The following is a 7,113-nucleotide window of genomic DNA, read 5'->3' as shown; positions in this document are numbered from 1 at the left end:
CCCTGGAGAAAAAGAACTACTCTATATACATAGTATGATGCCCATCCATGACTCTGTTTAACAAGTGTTCTACTCAATGGTATACCTCCAAAATATTCGAATTAATCACCTGTTCAGGTCTCATACTACAAGAGCATGTAAAGCAATGCCCTTGACCCAAGGCTGAATGTGCCTACAGACAAACAAATTATTTGAATGCTTTTATAGTTGCATTTGTTTTTCATAGCACGCCTGTCCATCTGCTGGTTCCTGTGGATAAAATGCTTTTTAAAAATGGTTTCTGTCTTAGGAAAATGAAGAGAGTAATTTATCATAATTTTCTGTTTCTTTGTCTGAAGATTGCAAAAATTATGAAACACACTGAATTGTTTTTAATTAAAGGATATGTTTTATCCCTAAACTATGCTTGTATTATCCCCCATGATTATCTGGAAGGAATTTAGCCCTACATCAGGGCTGTCAATCAACTTCTGCATTGTCTGCAGCATAATACCATATCATTAGGCAGGACTAACCATCTATAAAAGAGAAAAATCAGCAAGTAACTATAAAATTATTTTCAAATCATCTTCTGTACTATGAACTATACTTTAACCTCTTGGCTCACATAAGCTGATTTTTAAGAAGTGGGTGGAAAGCAAGTCATATAATAACTCTTAAGATTGGGCTCAAGACTGACCAGTATTTCTGGATGTTTCATTGCAGACACTACAGAAAAGTATTCTTCCCAGAAAGAGGACACTCCCTGTTTCTAGCAAAACCAAGGGTCAGGGAGCAGCAAGGGCCAGCTGATCCCTAAGGAACAGAGGGCCATGAACTGGCAGGGACCTCATCAGCCAGGGCTCAGTCCTACAGGACCCAAGCAAGGTAAGCAGGGTAGACCCAGAGAACACAGAGATCAGGTCCAGCCAAGAGCCGAGCTTGCCAGGCAAGTTCGTGGTGATAAGATAGGTCCAAGGTCAAGCTAGATCAATCCACAGGTCAGCATCAGAAGCAGATGCAGTGATTGCCAGGCAGGTCCATGGCGATGGGGCTGGGCCAAGGTCAGGCTGGGAAGTCAGCCTGCAGGTCAGAGCCTGCATCAGCAGGGCCAGGCAGGGCTGTGGCAGAGCTGGAGCCCAGCACTGCTGCGGCATCACTGGGCAGGGACTGACAGCCTCAGGCTGGGCTGAAATGGGGTCCTGGGCCATGGGCAGGGTGGGGTGGAGGCCCCTGATGAGGCTGGTCAGAGCCAATAAGGCTTGGTGCTGCCTGCAGGGCCCTGATATTAAGTCATCTATATATTTCCAACTAAGTACCAACTGGCATGTCACCTCTTGACAATACTGCTCTAAGAGAATAAACTAGAAATAACCACACACCTGACTTCTGCATTTGTTTTAGCATAATGTAAAAGTGGACAAAAATCCGTGCTCTAAATTGGTGTTTTGCTACCAGCTTCAATATTCATCTACCTTCTCTGCAATCATCTATACTTTCTAATATCACACCCTCTACAAATGTTTTCTCCTAAACGGATCTGCAAAGCCACTAATGCCTACCTTCAGACCAATTTATTTTGCAGCTCTTCCAAGAAGCTAGCCAATTAAAACCTACCTTTCATTCCATTCTTTGGTAATACCAATACTATAATTGATGGTAAGACAGCATAGTCATTAATGTCTTATAACTAATTCCCTCGCTTCTATGTTATAACTCTATATCAAATCATGCTTGAGGAGTTTGTCAGCCCCTCAGGATAGGCAATATTTCTTTTTATCTATTTTGAGAAGCACTTTCATGCATAAGAAATAAATTATTGTTGCTATTATTATGGAAGCACTGGTCAATAGAGAATCATGCTCCTTCAATAACCTAATGCCAAAAAATTGTTAGTGATTGTAATAATGAAAGCTGCAGTGCTTGATGATTTTCCAACTCAGTGAGGCTTTCTTTTTTGTTGGTGATAAATCAGCTGCCAAGTTTATCTACAGTCTCAAGTGCAACAATACTGCATGAAGTTCATCCCCCTCTCATCACGTAAAACAATAAGATCTTCAAATTAATTAGACTTGCCTCCATGATGCAGACAGCTTTAACTGCATAATTAAGGAAATTACTGTACTCACTGGCAACCATCCAGGCACTAATGCTGAACTATACAGTGCATACAGATATTTTTGTGAACTGATATTCCCTCTTACTGTATCCCTGACTCCATGTTCTTGCTTTGCTACTCCAGATTCTAAAAACATTCCAAAATGAGACACCCCCCCCAACATAGAAAAAACATTTTTTAGGTAGGCTAGGTCTTCAGCTGCAGTTTGTGTAAAGAATGGCTAAAAGAACAACAAGGATTTTATTTGGGTAACATAAAACAAACATTTTATACATCTCATTTACATCCACGGTTATATGCAGATGTAATCAGTGTTGTTTTATAGAAGAACAATGCAATAAAAATGATAACAGACATCTTATTCAACATTTGTGAGCTCAAACTAACTGGGATGGAAGGCAGTATACAATGGAATCAGGAATATTTTTAACACAAATACATCTTTCCGTATGAGTAAAATCTATGCTTCACAGTTATCCCACTATTGGAAGTACTTGTGTCATCTTTTAATTCAACTTATTTCCTCCTGTCCCTCTGTGACTCCTTAAATGCTAGCACCTTTGAAAGCGCAGACTGATTTGGCAGGATATATGCTTCTCTGAGACCTTCTGTCATTATAGCTACACTACTATTATTAGGCTGTGCAATGCTCTTCAGAAATTTAAGATACTGCAGACCTTGGATTTACTTTGAGCCAATATCTACGCTTAATGTCTACAAATTTAAACTTTGTTATAAATGCTTACTGGGTAATGAGACAAATAATTACCTCAACCAGAAAACTTTTTTTTTCCAATAATTTCATTGCTGTTTATTCAATTGTAATTAATCATGTACCCAGTGGTCAAAATGAAAACGTAATAGCCTTTGTACAACAGTTTTATGCCTCTAGATGAAACTTATTAGTCCTTCATTTATTCCTAAAAAAATGCTAGTAAAAAGCTGGAGTTGCAAACATAGCATATTGTTTTATACCGTATATTTTCACCACTGATGTACCATAATAGTAAGTCATGCTAATTATACTATTCACGAGTATAACTATAAAAATATATTTGCTCAGAAATAGCCTCAGAAATTAACACTTGGTCCCTTTGAACCTCACACTTTTGAACACTGGCAGTAGTCTAACTCTGAAGTAGGTTATGTGATCTCCATCTTCTTTGGTTTCCTTACAAGACTAGAAAAAATTATTTTATCCTATGTAGCTATCCTGACCACAAATCAAAATCACTAACCTTAGGCTGCTTTATCTTGAGAAACTTAATGGGGAGTCTGAAGTGAAGCCTCTTAAAACGGTAAGAACACAGACTGTTCTGACATACAGTAAGGGAAATCTATGCATGCATGTTTGCATTTTATCTGTATCTTACCTAACATGTCAATAAGAATAGTACTTAATTCTTGTGAAAGTTTGTATGCATTAATGCATGACTGATAACTGAAAATGCTTGATTACTCTTAGAAGTGGGATGACATACTATTAAGACAATTTATTTTCTCCATTAAAACTAAATCAATTAAGAATGGTTAAATGGTATTGGAACACTTTGAATCAAAATCGATATGTTTTTAAAGAGTACCTATAGACTAAGTTTGTTTAGGCAAGTTCATATATTTCTTAAATGCTCCCTTATTTTGGCTCCTTTTCTTGCCAACACCATCTCTCTCAGATATTTTTAAACCATGTATCACCCTTGCACCTAAATATTTCAATCCTTACGTCATGTTCCTTTGAAGAACTATTTCTTCTGCTGAAACTGATTTAAAAAATCAGTGCATAAGACTACCTGTTCTGAATTACATTTTCTGCCAGTAGAAGAAAACATCATTGTCTCATCACAGTTCATTTAATCTGAGAGGCAGCACAAATGAGACTTCTAATTTCTGAAGAAGATGAGACTCCAAATCAAATACATCCACAGATTGATAACTACTCTAAGGAAAATCTTGAAAACAATATGTAAATGCTCTCCTTACCCTTCTCTGTATCAGCAGAGGGAAAAAACAGTTGTTTTTTTTTCCTCAGAATTTTATAAAACTTTGCTTCTAATAGGAAAGTATTAGAAAGAGTTAAGTTTGCTAACTGGCTACACCTCTCCAGAAAAGGTCTTAACACTTCATAACGAAGGAAAGAAAGAAAAAGCAGAGCTAAATATATGCTAGCATAACCTACATGCAACATATTTTTTGCATTCATTGCCCATCAATGGGGCAACCTTCTTTCAAATCCAATATATAAAACAACACACAGTGTAATATGCTTGTTAGGCATTCCTGTATTAACAAGGTATACAATGTTTCGACATGGTAAAATTATTAGCTATATTCCCTTCTGTAAGTAAAAGGAATTTCTACTCACATCAATATATATATTGCTTAGACATAAAAAAAGTAAATGGAACATTTTGAGGTGAGTACAGTACATCTCCAATGGCTATAATTCTTACCTTTTTCTAGTTCATCCTGTTTTTTTGATTTTTACAACACAATGGAAAAAAATATGCAAACTCACTGTTTCTACAGAGAAACATTGATTTTCCAGATTTGAAGTTTAATTTAAAATTTGACATAATTTGTATATGCATACAATGGTTTCATTGCTGAAAGGCTGGAACAAATCTCTAATATATACAATAGATTACTGAACCATTCAGTACATTCAGGGATTAGTTTCACAACAGAAAAAGAATATGACCTTTAATAAGACTTGCTTATATTCACAGCTCAAAGATTTACAGTCATCCATGTTATGCAGTCAGATAATGTAGCTGGGTACTGTTGAAGTCTCCATAATCAAAGCTTTCATTGTTCTAAACAATCCATGCATCCAGTCTCCACTATAGCAAAATTAATTTTCCAAACTTGTAACAAGCAAGAAACAGAGCAGAGCCATCCAAATCCAAAAACCAACCAAAATGTTACAGTATTTCTGCTGCTGTTGAAAATTTTAGTAGAGTGAAAAATAGATCACTATTATGCAACTTTTTGTAGAACAAAAGCAAGTTAATCTTTAGCTTTTGCAAAGGAAAATGTGGGAAACAGGCCCTGGAGAGAAAGATTCAAAGGAGGTGGCTACAAATCAGATAAAATAGTAGAGACCCATGAAACTTGGCAAATAGGAACTCTGGGGTAAGAATGAGATGCAGGATGAAGATATTTTTCTCTCTCTCATGTCCAGAGGGATTCTATTTTGTTAAATGCTTACTACAGAAAGACGTGTGTTAAAAATGAAGCATCAGGATCTGAGCATTGATTCTACATTTTTAGTATTAAGAGGAAAAAGAACGAAAAGGGGTAAGAAAAAGAGAGATGTACATACCATGTTCAAGGCAGGATTCTCTCTAGGAGTAGTTTCCAATCTGGGAATATAATTCAGAATTAAATTCCAGTATTAGATTCATTTTCATAATCTTCAGAAATTCGAAACCTCATTTGTGCTGTCATTAAATGAACTATGATGGAACAACAAGGTTTCCAGCTACCGGCTTCTCACCTGATTGTTGCCCTGAAGGGCAAGTATTTTTCATAATTATTTCTGACTATTAAATATCTGCTAAGTATTCTAGGACAAAAAGTGTATATAGTAAGGAAATGTACAAATAAGGAAGCGTAAGCAGGAGACTCATAATTTTGACACAGATAAGACTACTGAAAGGAAAGAAATGACAATAAAAAAAGTGTTCTTTATTATTTTCAAGCACAGGCTATTTATTCTTTTGTGCTTATTCTGAAGCCAGAACATTCTATTACATTCTATTACAGCTATTCTATCCATAAATAAAGAATAAGTAAGATAGAGAATATAATGGAGAAAAAATCATGGAAGCTGCAGGAGAGATAAGAATATATACTGAAGGCAGGCCAGGGAAAGGTACACCTTAGTTTAACATAGAAAAATGGTAAGTGTAAGACCAAGAAAATAAAAAAGACGTAACATAAGAAATTAAAACAGAAAGTTACCTGGCAATATTACACTACAATCACATTCACCTCCCGTGTCCCACCTAACCTTAAACTGAATGTAACCATTTAATTCCTTTATGGTGCAGAAAGAATGGCTTGGAGAAAATTGTGCGATATAAGGGTTCTGATGAGATGCATATGCTGTCTCCTTCATGCCTATTTCCTAACACTAGTAATTTTTCATCCTATAAAAATGTACACTCAATGGAACATGCACAAACGAAGCTTCAGATTTACTTCTTCCACTCTGAAGTTTTCTGACTATTTTATTTTCAAACAAATTTTGTTAGTTTTAATAACAGTTCTTCTCCACCATAAGGAGAGAGTGAAAATTGAAGTTATGCCCTCTATAAAATACAAGAAAAGAGGAAGAAAGAAAAAAGGGAAGAGAGCAAGGAAGCAAGAAATAGATACAAAAAGCACTAAAAGAAAAAAATTTATGAGACAGTGGGACAAAGATAAAGATATCAAATGTTCAAGTTTGGACTGCAGTCTATTCAGATGCAAACTCATTTATTATTAAAGCATGATATTTCTGAATCACTTACAATGTATTTCCTGCTAATCAAATTATTCAGATATTCACAAAAATATTAAAAATAAACATTACTGCAAATGTATTTCCCATCAGAGCATTCAGATGGCATAAAAAAAAACATGCAACAATTTTGCCTATCGATTTTCTCAGAATTCAAAGAGAACCACAAGAGCTGTTGAATTTATTTATTTAGCTTGTTTATGCCTATACTGTGAGATACTCATTCTAAGTCTTAAGCATACTAGGTGATATGCTGCCTCTGCTGAAATCAATGAGAGCTTTGCTATTGATTTCAACGAAACTGCAATTCCAGTTACTCTGTGGAACACTCTCTATTCTGTTTCTCTCGGGGCTCAGAGGGGTTCTTACAAAATCATGCAAACTGCACCACAGGGATCCAACTCGTTACAGTCATTTTTTTATAACACAAATGGGAAGAAATGTTTTCATTCTATAGGAAAACCACGCTGTTTATCTAGTGGAACAATTTGTATCAAGCCAGTTTGAAGTA

The sequence above is a fragment of the Apteryx mantelli genome, chromosome 3 (assembly GCF_036417845.1).
Source record: "Apteryx mantelli isolate bAptMan1 chromosome 3, bAptMan1.hap1, whole genome shotgun sequence".
NCBI classification, from domain to species: Eukaryota; Metazoa; Chordata; class Aves; order Apterygiformes; family Apterygidae; genus Apteryx; species Apteryx mantelli.
The sequence above is the reverse complement of the archived record's forward strand: the minus strand, read 5'-3'. Positions refer to the sequence as shown.